The sequence below is a fragment of the Pleurodeles waltl genome, chromosome 2_2, assembly GCF_031143425.1.
Source record: "Pleurodeles waltl isolate 20211129_DDA chromosome 2_2, aPleWal1.hap1.20221129, whole genome shotgun sequence".
NCBI lineage: Eukaryota > Metazoa > Chordata > Amphibia > Caudata > Salamandridae > Pleurodeles > Pleurodeles waltl.
In genome coordinates this window covers 767,593,677-767,606,653 of record NC_090439.1, presented here as the reverse complement: position 1 = coordinate 767,606,653, position 12,977 = coordinate 767,593,677, and the positions used below count along the sequence as shown (strand labels likewise).

The 12,977-nt window shown below is 46.1% G+C and overlaps 1 protein-coding gene across 2 annotated transcripts in view; it reads right to left on the bottom strand.

The window, feature by feature from the left end:
• LOC138282607 (polyamine-modulated factor 1-binding protein 1-like) overlaps nt 1–12,977 on the bottom strand; it is a 1,030,040-nt gene that overhangs the window by 478,649 nt on the left and 538,414 nt on the right. The gene's annotated exons all lie outside the window — the stretch shown is intronic.

Below are 12,977 nucleotides of genomic sequence, written 5' to 3'. Positions count from 1 at the left end.
ATCTGCAGTGTGTGTTTTGCAAAATAAATTGGGGGTCCTGAAAACTATACAGGGAGGCTTTCCCAGGAAGAATGGGATATTCAAGCCCTCAAATTGGAATATTTTCACTCTAGTTTACTAAAGAAGCTACTCAGGAAGTTAATTACTTGGACCGTGACGCTCAGGCCCATTAATACAGGGAGGGTGACCATCCGAGCAGAACTCTTGCAGGATTTCTTCACAAGCCACAGGCTTTCACCCACGTAGTGGATCTGCTTGACGATAACCAGGTGCTACAATCTGCCCCTAAGGACCGCTTGAAAGCAATGACCTCCTTTTATGCCAAATTATATACTGACACTCAGGTTCACTCCCCTGACATGCTCCGAGCATATCTGGACGATATCCAACTCATATGGCTCGACCAGGCCCATCAGGCCTACCTTGAATCACCCATTATATCAGAAAAGCCCATACAAGTTATTTGTAGTCTTCCCAGTGATAAAGCACCCACCTTTAACAGCCTAACCACTGCCTTTCACAAATAATTTGCACCCACTCTCGCTCCTCATATGCTGGCAATATTTGATGAATCTCTTGACAAAGGTTCCCTACCCCCATCCCCTAGAGAGGTTGTGATAGTGACACCTCCTTAAGCCTGACAAACCTGCATCTCACTGCGGTTCCTACTGACCGCTTTCAATGATCGCCGTCAATAAGATCTTCACTGAAATCCTGTCAAACCATCTTCTATCCCTACTATCAATGATTGTGAGGCCTGACCAATCTGGATTTATTCCTGGTCACTTTACATCTCAACTTCCGTAGCATCTTTGCTGTTATGCACCATTTGAACCACTAGCTCCAGTGGTGGCCACCTTACTAGACACCACCAAAGCATTTGAATCTCTTGAGTGGTCATATCTCTTCACACTCTTTGTGCGCCTACATCTAAGCTCCTGTTTCCTTCACCAGATACACCCCTTTATATCCCACCCATAGCCCATGTTAGACTCAATGGCATTATATCTGACCTGTTCTCAGTCACTCGTGGGACAGCCAGGGGTGTCCATTATCACCCATTCTTTTTGATATAGCAATGGAGTCTCTGGCCGCTCACCTCCTGCAACATCACACGCATCGAGGTCTTGGCTTCACAACCCGGGGCTGGTCATCTCACTGTATGTGGACGATGTCACCCTCTTATGTCCACAAGCCGCAAGAAAACCTTGCCCCATTAACCCAAGAGGTCATCAGATTTGGTGTTTTTTCAGGCATACAGGTCAACTGATCCACATCCGTTTTATTTCCTCTCACAGATGTCACACAGCCCTTTGGGGCGGACTACCTGTTCAAGCTGGTCTCCGAACCGGTCCGATACTTGGTTATTTGGCTCAGTCAGAATTCAGAAGTGCTCTGGATGGCCAATTACAGCCACACCATACTGTGGCTGCAAGACAGAATACCAATCTGGTCCTGGCTATCACTGTCTGTCTACAGACGGAAAGCAATAGCAAAATTGGTTATTGTATTGAAATTCTTATATCTCTTTCTCAACTTGCTCCTCCCCTCACAGCCAAATGTTTATGTTGTTTACGATCTAACCTCCTAGCACTGACCTGGGCTGGCAAACAGCCCACCCCGAATCAAGTGGTAACTCCTTACTTTACCACTTGTTCAGGGAGGTTTGGGGGCTTCCAACATGTTGTTATATGCAATGAGTGCTCATGTGCTGTATCTGCAATTCTGGCTATACCTGATGCCATTTCGGCCACACATGGCCATGGAAGGTGACCATGCAGCACCATAGTCCTTAACTACAGCTCTCTACTTGTTGTAGAAGACACAAGGGATGGAGATAGACACAGTGGAGTGCATGCAATGGGCATGGGGTAGCATGAGGAGACAGGGTTGGCTCTCTTTCCTCTAACCCCTCGATCCTGCTCGGAAACAACTCACAGTTGTCCTCTCTGCTGGATGCAGGCAAGAGAGCAAGGGCTTGTGGGAGTGATGTTACGACCTTCTCTGACTTATACTCAGAAGACCATTCTGCAACCTCATGCCCTACCACACTTGAGAAACTACTCTATCATCAACTCAGGGCTGCTTGCCGCACATTGCATAACACCTTCCCTGCTCCCATGACACTTCAGGATCTAGAGCACATACTTACCAACTCCTCGCCTTGTAAGCTTATCATCTACTTGTATACTATCATGCAGTCCTCAGCATCGATCGCAACACCAGTGGCCCACACAGCCTGGGAAATGGATATGGATCCCCCTATCATGGACACCCAATGGTCTTATTGTTGTGGCCAGACAGAAACCTTTGCACTCAAGTGCAGATCATTACTAGTACATTTCAAGTTTCTGCATCGTCCATACTGCACCCAATAAAGCTACTTCAAATGGTGCTTTTCCCTCTCCTTACCTGGCTCTATTTCCTCCCCATGGAAAGGTCCCCCTAACAACCATTGTGAGGACTTTTCTTCTGCAATAACTTTCTCTAAAAGGGCTGAAAATTCAGCGTAATCGGTGCCAATAATTAGGTCCTGCATTAGGCCGGGTATCCCTCCCACCTGGAGAATCTGTACATTACCCCTCCATTCCAGAGTGACTTGGGTAAGGTGATATGTTCGTCTCTCACTATGTACACGTTATGGCCATTTTCTGGTTGGGCATCCATTGTTCTGGTGCTACTCTTTCAGCTTGTATAATGGACTGGCGACACCCGGAGTCTATTAAGACCCATAGGGGTTGTCCATTGATTTTCATCTTAAGAAGATACTTCGTCTGGAGTCCCTCTGTGCATAGAACCCTTCCTTTCGAAAAGCTGATTTCCATGGGTTCAAGGTTCTGATATACCCCTACTCAGCACAAGTATAGCATTGAGGTTGGTTGTTGATCTCTCTACCTATGGGTCTAGAGAGCCTAGGATTCTCCACAGCTTCCCGTAATGAGGGTTTTACTGTTACTGTTTTCCCCATCGGGAGGAGTGCCCGGCTATTTCGTGACAGATATACTTTACAATCCATGGTTCTATGATAGGCATTAGCTAAGACTATGGCTTTGGTATTAGATATGTTTGGGTGTTGTTTTATCCAGTGTCTAATTGAACTAGATAAGGCTTCTAAATACAGTTCAAGTAAGATCTTTTGGATTATTTCTTCATTAGTGGACTCCTCAGGTTTTAACCATCTTAACCCTAAATCCTGAATCCTGAAATATAAAGCGCTAGCATTGTCCTGGGCACCCCATTTCTCTCGCCTAAATTTTACTCTGTAGTATTCACTGTCATAGCCTAATCTCTCTAGTATAGCTTTTTTTACCTCATCGTACGGACTAGTTCCCCCTGGGTTGGCTGCCTGATAAACACTTTGTAATTCAACTGTCAATAAGGGATGCAACATACTGGCCGCACCATTCTTTGGGCCATGTAGCTGAAAGGACAACCCATTTGAAGTTAGTAAAGAATGAATCAGGGTCTTCTCCTGGTCATATTTCCGCAGAACCGAACTGGGAAGATTCGGATGTACTTTTGCATTGGCTATGGTCTCTGTTAGTTTGTGTATGGCTTTTTCATGCACTAATTGATTGTTTGCTGTTATGGTAGCTTGGCTTTTCAAAGTCACCTGCAATTGTTCCCAGTCTTTTTCAGCATTCTTTATTTGTTCCTCAAATATTATCTGTAAATGTCTCTGGCCTTCAGCTAATTGGTGTATCATGTCCATTAGGCTTGTGTCCGTATCCATTGTCCTTGTGGGTAGGGATGGGTGGCACAGAGTTATAAAGAGAGAAATCCCACTTCTGACACCACTGTAAGCGCAAAACTTGCTTTACGTAATAGATGACTACAGGCTCTGATTGGGTTGTCTGCGTATTATGTTTATTTCTTGGGTATGTTTTGGGATAAGATGGTTACTACATATTAAAGTCCTTTTGTTTTGTCTTCTTTCTTTCCTCTCTAGGTGATGTCTAGGTGCCTCTGGAGTTGCTTCCTGCTTGGACCTGCCTTGGGAGGAAGAGAGGAGAAAAACCAGGTTTCAGATATTCAGATATGTGGTTTAATATATTATAAGACATGTTCACCAGGGAATGGAGTGAGTGTGTACATGAGGAGGGATCACACAGGTATCACACATATCGGGCATGCATAGGTGCTTGTGACAATGTGTTCTTCCTTTTCCCCTCTAACCCACCTCTTTTCAATGGGGTTAGCTCCCCTGATTGTTCCCTCACCCTCTCTCCTTCCTCCTTTTACCCAATGGGAGATCTAGTAAGAAAATAGGACAGTACCTTGTGCAGCCGTCCCTCCAGGAAAATGTCAGTGCTTTCTGTTGTCATGCTCCTCTCTTCCGTCCTCTAATCTCGGTCCTCCTCCTTCACCTCTGCTGTCTCCATCCTCCTCCTTCCTCGCATAGCCTCTCCTCTCTTGTTCCTGCTCCTCTGTGACTCTTCCTTCCCTCGTTTTGCTGTTCTCCTCCTCCTCCTGCCTCTGTGCCTTTCCTGGTTCCTCTGTGTCGCCTTCCTTTTGGGGATTGTTGCTCTCTCCTTGTCGCCCTCTCTAGTCTCCTCACTTTCTCTCCCCCTTCTCCTCTCTCACGCCGCCTATGTCCTGTTCCCGGCCTTCCGTTTCGTAATGACCCCATAAGTGGTCCGAGGATGATGGGTCTTTTTCTCAGAAAGTGCCCCGGGGGCACTTTCCTGTGTTGTTGTCAGTGGTTGCCCCGGGAACTGTTGTTGCTGGCAGCAATCGTGTAATGGCATCCCTGTTACACGCTCCCACCCCAAATCAAAAGGACTCCTCCATATCCTTCACAGATGGGGACAACCTAGGAGTCAACCCCTCATCCTCTGGATCTCCAACACTCCCTTAACTGGCAACAGATGGATTACCAGATGCTTTGCTCTCACATTTTCTGTTATACACAGTTAGAACTCTGCTGTTATCGGCTCATTTCCTTACAAGCCTCGTGTAATTGTCATATTGGGGTAGTGCAAATTTTGCTGGACTCTATTTTATTTGGGCGCTGCATGGATGTGATATGTCCTATTATTGTCATTATACCTTGTACCGATTGAAACCGTGCAGTCTCTTCTTTCCTCCCTCTATCCCTCCCCTCTTCCATTCCCCTGCGCCCCACTCATTATCTCCTCTTTCCCCTCCCCTTCCTGTTGCAGCTGTTGTGCTATTTGTTCTTGTGCCTTAAATGCCAATAAAGTTAAAAATAATTATGAGCTAGGCTTAGCAGTAAATACTTTGTGGACAAATAGCACTAACAACTAGTGGAAAATACCACATAAAAACATCCCCAGCCAAATGCAAGTGGTAAAAGTTGCTTAAAGTGTAGAGAAAGATGGAAAAGCTAAAACTACACAAAACCCAACACCATACAAAATGCTAAATAAATTACATGGACTACTTCAGTTGCTTAAAAAACATCAGCAACGGGCCAAGATGGTGACTGGGTCGGATACTAGCTAAGCAAACTCCAACCCGGCCCCTACTAAATCCTTCACAATCCTTATCACCATTGCAGAAATTACATGTTACCCCATACCGGAGAACCCTGAAGACATGGGCAGCTTGGTGGGGCCATGGATGGCTGGGCCTCCAGATGATGTGGTTGTGGCAGCAGCCTGGGACTGAGATTAGGCCTCTGGGCCTCGGACCGATGACAAAGCCCGCCCAGGCCCAGATATGGCCAGAAGATGGCAGCCTGGGTGCATCTCCCCAAGAGATGTTGTTCCTGACACTAGATGTATACCCAAGGCAGGTTGAGTGCTGTTTTGGCCATAAAGAGAAAAGACAGAGTTCCAGACACCCGCAGAGCCCGAGTTGTTGGAAGTGCTTGGTTGCTGGAGCATCAACAGCTTTGCCTGTTACCCCTGAGGACCGAAGGTGGTCCCCTGAGACTGAAATGCAGTGGTAGACTTTGCCGCCATGGCAGTGTGCTTCTGGAGGAGTAATGGTGGAGCAGCCTAACCCACATAGCAGTGTGGCGATGAGAGGCTACTGGAGCAGGCATATGGGGAAGGCTAAGCAGTAATTTCAGGCCTGTGCAGCCCATGAAGGAGTGTGGCCGCATTCTCCAATGAATCCTGACCCCCCTCACTCCTCCCTTGGTCCCAGATCTGTAGGGGGTACACAATTGGTGGCTGGGGGGACCTGTTTGGCCTGTGAGGAGGGAAGGCTGTATTCCCCAGTGAGGTCACGCAGAAGGAGTGGGCTTACTCATGGCTTGTTCTGATTTGCCACTTCCCGGGAAGGGTGAAGGACAGCAATTGGTGTTTTGCCTCCAGGGCCACCAGGTGGGGAAGTGTGATTGTTGATCTGGAAATGCCATTCCTCCTCCTGCCGAACGTGCATGGTGCATTAATGTTAGGACTGCAGTCAGGGATCCTCATAGCCAAGTCGTGACGACTAAATGCCCAGTCTGTGGCCCGGCTAGATCGGTTGTCTGTTTTTTTCTTTTTTTCTTGGCCCACCCCTGTTCACCCATGGGGCCGGGTTTGCCCACGCCAAGGTGGGCTGTGGGTACTAATTTTGCTTGGCACTCACAACACTGTCAGACCCCGCATGATTGAGTAGAGACGTTTATGATACTGCAGCATATTGTGTGAAGCACTTGTGCTGAGTAGATGGCTAAAGACTAGGAACCCAAGCTGCCTCGTCAGGGAAAGCTGGACCGCTACACGAAAGTTATATCTCTACCACCGGAGGCTGCTCTCCAAACTATGCCAGACAAAGCTGCTCTTCTCCTGGCACTACAATCTTCCCAGGCGGCCCTAGAGGAGAAAGTGGGTGATGTGCGCTCAGAGGTCTCGTTGTTGCCCCAGGATCCCATAATGTGGTGGAGAGGTTCATCTCGGTGGAGATGTAGATCTCCAAGCTGGAAGACATAGTCCAAGAACTGCCTAAGGAAGTTACGGATGTCCAGGTCACCACTAAAGATGTGGTGTGGAGGCTGCAGAAAATGAAACCCGGCGGAACAACTTAAGGAGTTGAAGGCCCCAACATAGCACAATTCCTTGAAAAATGGTTGGGGAGCATCCTCCCCCAAGATAGGTTTTCTTTTTGCTTCATCATAGAAAGAGCACATCAGGCGCTGGGGGGTAGGCCTCCACTGGGGACCCCTTTGAGAACTGAGATTTACAATTTTCTGAACATTCAGGGCCGAGACAAGATCTTCACGGAAGGGCATCCACTGGGGGAGGTGCAGCACGAGAACTCCAAGAATCCTAATGTCTTCTGACTATTCCCTAGAGGGCAAAAATCAGCAGTGTACCTTAGACTCAGTAAAAGCCAGGTTGAGGGGGCTCAAGCTGCATTACATGCTCTTGTTCCCAGTCAAATTGACGATTCCGTTTCATGGGAAGTCATTCTTCCAGACCCCAAATGAGGCTTGGTCTTGGCTGGAGGAGCATCCCAGGTTTTCGGGCGTGAGTCTAACACTTGCTGATACATAGAAGAGGGTGGCCGGCTGAAAGAACGATGACCCAGAAAGAGAGCCCAAGGCCAGCCACAGAAAGGGAGCAGCACTCTCTAGCGTGGGGTGCATCTTGAGTAACACCGAGAAGCTTCCTCAGATTCTGATGACCACCAAACAATGGATGTTGAAAAAAATAGGATAAAACTCCTGGAGGGGGACGTCACCCCTGGCTATACGGGAGACAATTAGGAGACTGGATCAGAGTCTCTTCACCCTCTAGGGGCAGCCACTGCGGCACCTAAGGTGGATCAGAGTTTGCCCCTTTGGATGATATGTCTTCAGGACTACCAGCAGTTAGAGGACGGATTGGCAATAGAATGCTGGGCCGGTTTGTGGTGGACTTACGATTTCCACACACCCATATAGCCGGCTCGTAGATGCTAAATTAACCTTTCTTTTCCCATACAGTGCTGGAGTGTACAGGTGGTGTTGTTTGAGCAGGTTTTCTGTGTTTTAGTGGGGTTGAGTTAAGGGCTGGAGGTGGGTTATAGTCCTCTCTATTCCCTTGTCTATTGGTTCTATTAGAGGTATGAGGGTACACATTCAAAGGGTTTCTTTTGGCGTGGGGTGGGAGAAAGGGTGGGTAAAGGATATAGGGGATATAGGAGTTTCAATGTTCATAAAGGTTGGACTCAGACACAGTAGTCATTGAGTGGCTTAGTTCAACATGTCAAACAACACATTTCCCAATCATTACAGTCATGGCTGCTGTGCATTAACACAGCATAGACCTGAATATGGATCCACAGTGGGTATCCCCCAACTTGATTCCAGGGCTATTGGGGTTCTTTCTGGGAATGTGAATGGACTGGAGGATAAAGCTAAGAGGAGACTGGGGGCCCAATATAGTCAGAGGGTGCAGCCAGAGGTGGTGCTCCTACAGGAAACTCATGTTAAGAGGACACAGTGCAGATTCCCGGGAAGGGATGCCTATACTGTTCTGGCCCATGCTGGTTACACCTCCGGGTATTAGAGGTGTCCATAATTGTTAGAAAAAACTGCCCCTTCCAGATGGTGGAAAGATGGACAGATCCCGCTGGACATGGGGGTCCAGTGACTTTGGGGATGGACAAATGTTACCCTAATTAGCGTATACACACCACCCCAGTTGCAGGTCACACAATGGCAACACTTTCTGAACTCTTGTTGGAGGCAAACTCCTCTATGCATATTATGGGTGGGGACTGTAATGATGTGATGTCAATAGAAATGGACAGGATTGGGACACCGGGAGACCCAATATCACTACCCCACTTGCGCACTTTGCTCTCACTATAGGCCTTTCAGATCTGTGGAGATGAGCACACCCCAATGTGTGGCTTACTCATAATTTTTTGGGTCCCACCAACTGTTTTCGCACATAGACTACATCTTTGCCCTTCTGGGGAGGTTAGAGCCATCCATCAGGCAGAATATTTAGATCGGGGCTCTCTGATCACCCCCCCTCTTGGTGAAACTCTGTAGGAGGGGTTCTAGAGATGCTTCAGGCTGGAGACTGAATGTGTAGGATCTGAGGGACCAGGAAGTCACCACTGGGTTACAGGGAGACTCTGAGCTCTATTTTAAAGACAACAAAGATTCTGCTATGTCCAAGGTGACACACTGGGAAGCTTATGTGGGATAGGGCCCAGAACCTGATTGCCCAAATGTGGAGAAGGGAGGCGAGTGCCCTGGAACAATCAGAAAATAAACTTCTAGAGCTTGAAGGTGACAGGTTGGGAACTAGATCCTCTCCAGTTTAGGCAACTAAAGATTACGGGGGCAGAATATCAGGAAAAGGCTCAAGAAGGGGCATAGAAGCAAATGCTGGCCACGCTCCATAGACTATACGATACAGGTGATAAAGCCGAGAAGCTCTTCACTTTTCAGGAAGAAAGAAGTAGAGGCCAGATGAGTGCAGTGGGTGATGGGACTGGGGGAGTTAGTTTTGAGACAAATGACAACTTTGCCCATCACTATGATCAGCTCTACAAAGCTCGGCTTCTATGAGATACGTTCCACATTGCGCAGTACCTGGCATCGGTCAAAACTCCCATACTCAAACCAGGGGCACATGAGGAGTTAGAAGCAGAGATTACCTTAGAGGAGGTACGGGCTGGGACAGCAAAGTTGATGTCTCATAACACTTCGGGCTCCAATGGGCTTGCTGCAGAGTTTTTCAAGTGATGTATAAATTTACTGTGCCCTCATCTATTGAATGTTCTTGGATGCAGGCCAACAGGGTGTCCTCCCACCGTATCGCTGGTGCGCAGTCATAATGATACTACATAATGATGGTAAACTTAAATAACAATGTGACACATACTGTCTGATTTTGCTACCCAATGTGAAAGTTAAAATCTTTGCAACAATACTGGCTAGTAGACTCATAAAGGTAATTTCCCCCTTATCCATTGGGATCAATTTGGTCTTGGTGGCCTCTGAAGCCACTGATACCAGCTTAGAATTGTGTTCCTATACTAGAGATTGTGAAGTGCCCTTTTCAGAAAAAGGGTTATTAGTTTAGGGACATGGACCTTGTCAGCCTGCTAAACACAACCTTATTAGATCAGAGCACAAGTCTAAGAGGAGGTCTGCTCACATTGTGGTAGCTATTCTCAAGCATCAAGCAGTTCCCCAGAGAAATGCATTCAAGCTATACAAACAATTTTAAAGTCAAGAAGAAAATATACTCCCCAAACCAACTCTGAAAAAACTGAGAAAAATGTAATAAGAAAAAAGACACAAAATATTTAAATTCAGGTAATGGCAACCAGGTGTGTGGATTTTTGAAACTTAAGTCAAAATGATTTTTTTAAAATTGATCAATAGAGTAATGGAACACTAAAGGTGACTAAGTCTCGGTTCAGTGCCTAAAACCAACTGATCTTGCACCAGAAACAAACACAAGGAGAAATTACAAGCAAACTATTCCTCGTGATAGAAGCTGAGAGGTCAAGGGCAGTGTCAGTGATATTTCACAATGGTACACTCCAGAGCTTGCAATCTTCTTGGTGCTCTTCTACGAGACCCCAGTCCCAACTCCAATGGGAAAACAGGCTTCTGTGTCCTTGCTTCCTGCTACAACATGGAGTCCCAAAAGTTCCTTGATGTAAAGAAAAACACTATTGGAGTCTCTTGTACAGCACTCAGGCTCTCAGGCCAGCATCTAGGCAGAAGGCCTATCCCTAGCCAAGCCTCTTCCAAGGTTCAATCCCAAATGGTCCTCAGGACCTTCTTCAAAGCAGAGAGCACCTTCAGCCTTTTGTGTCCCTTTAGCAGCAACAAGAGGCCAAACACAATCCTTGAAGAGCAGATCAAGTCTAGGTGCGAGCAGGAGACAGGCGTTGCTAAATCTTCTATGCCCAGCAACCAGACAGATTGCATTCCTTTTCGACCAGATGTTTAATTTCAGGTCCACAAACTTTCTGAGGGGGTGGTAATGGGGTGCCATTCTGATCCTGTGCATTGACAAGTGATTGGAGAAATCCTTCCACCCAGTACCATTTTTTCATAAATCCCTGCCTCCTCTTTTCAGAATGTGCTCTCTTGGTTAATTGCAAACCGCCCCAAGAACCCTAAAAATGGCCCCAGGCATCCTTGACCTAAAGGAAACCTAGTCCTCCCCCAAGTCAAACCAGCAAAAAGATGGTCTTTGACAACATTTAGTGCCTCATGAAAACAAGATAACTATTTAACTCTCAGTGGCACTATGTACTGCAAAGATGTTTAGAATAGTGGTTCACAGGACGTGGAATGTTCAGCCTCCTTAATTAACTAATAGCAATGTTCCCACGCAATCCCTTGCACCCATTCACCTTTTGTTATAGAATGAACCATTGCCAGACATACATCAACATTGCTACTGCCTGACCCCTTAATGAATGCACGTTCTTTTCCATTAGCCATTTGAAAGAACCAAAACGTGAGTATGAATGAAACAGCAGGACTGTTTTATCTGGTTAGGCTCTGGTTCTCAATGTGATTTCGTATTAGACGTGCAAAACATGAATTATAGCACGCGTCCTTCCTCAGCAGGGAGTAATTTGCTTCCGTGTAGAAGAATTTAGGCAACCAAAACATTGAAGAGCTTAACATTACTTGCCCAACTAAAACCCTTGTGCTTTTGGGAACAATTTGCTAACGGACAATCAATGTTTTGATTATTAATTAAAGTTGTGCTGACAACGGGAGGCTGCCAAGGACTAATTAAACTTTTCCAAATTGTGTTTTTTTATTGAGAGACTTCACTGGCGAAGGTGCACCCTATTAAACACAAGGGAACGTTTTATTAATGATAATGGAACTGGAGGACAATAAAACGCATTATATTTGATAAAACACATCGAGACTCTGTCCTTTTGCTGAGATCCAGAAAGTGGCACATGCAAACCAAAGACAATCTAGAGTATAGGGCAGGTGGGCCTCCTACAGTAAAATAGAAAAACTGGGGAATAGCAATGGTTGGTGCATGTGTAGAGTAATGAAGACATTATATGGAAGAAAGAGATTTTGACAAGATCAAGGATCAATATCAAAGTGGTAGTAAAGCTTGGACACCGCCAATAATTCAGAACCACAAGTCATCTACGAGGCAGCAAGTCAATGGATGAGAGTGTGCATGGCTCAATTGCTAAATAGATCATGGTTTGGGTATGGCATAATGAGCTAAAAACAAAGTCATGTGCATTTAAGGCCATGTTGATGGTATAGATAAATATGCTATATGCATTACCCAAAGGTCACTGCCCTTAAATAGCCATAGAGGCTTTGTACATATTGAAAAGGGAGGCACGTGGAGAACAGGTGGCCATATCTAGGTGAGGTACAGGTACTATGCAAAGGAATAGGGGAAATGTTATTTGGATATTTGATGGCTTAGAAGGTAGGTTAGCAGGGATAGCAAGGGTCATGAGAAAGGGACGGGGCAGGGACATAGCTTCATGTGGGTGATTGGGGTGTTACACCCTCTATAAATTATATTCTGTAGTAAATAGTTGGGTACAGCTGCTTTTGGTTGGGTAAGGTGAGGTGTCTGTCGGATTTCACTCTGGATTTTTACATATCCACACGGACAAAAAGAAGAAAAAAAATCTCTCTCTCTCGTCTTTGCCTTAAACTTGTTTTTGTTTGAAAACGATTGCGTTTTAAGTACCCCTAGGAATCCACACTTCTTTATCTTTCCATTGCCACTTACGCCCCGCCCTGCCCGGCTGATGCATTTAAACAAGACATGCCAGCGTGATTATTGGGAAATATGAACCTTGCACTCTTCCTCCCAATCTTACTGGAGAAGCCACGCCCCTGGGATGGAGCTATCAGTGGAAGCAACCTTCAAAAGCGTGGACAGCTATGAAACAGTGAGGGATGACGCAATTTACTAGCACAATGGAAAACAATGTTCATGCATCAGATTTCAGGTCAGAGAAACTAGCTCAGCAACAAAGCACAATAAACATGAAAACACTCGCAAGTTGAAGCGCAGAACATGGTTTCAGATAGCAAATGAATACATAAAACCAAT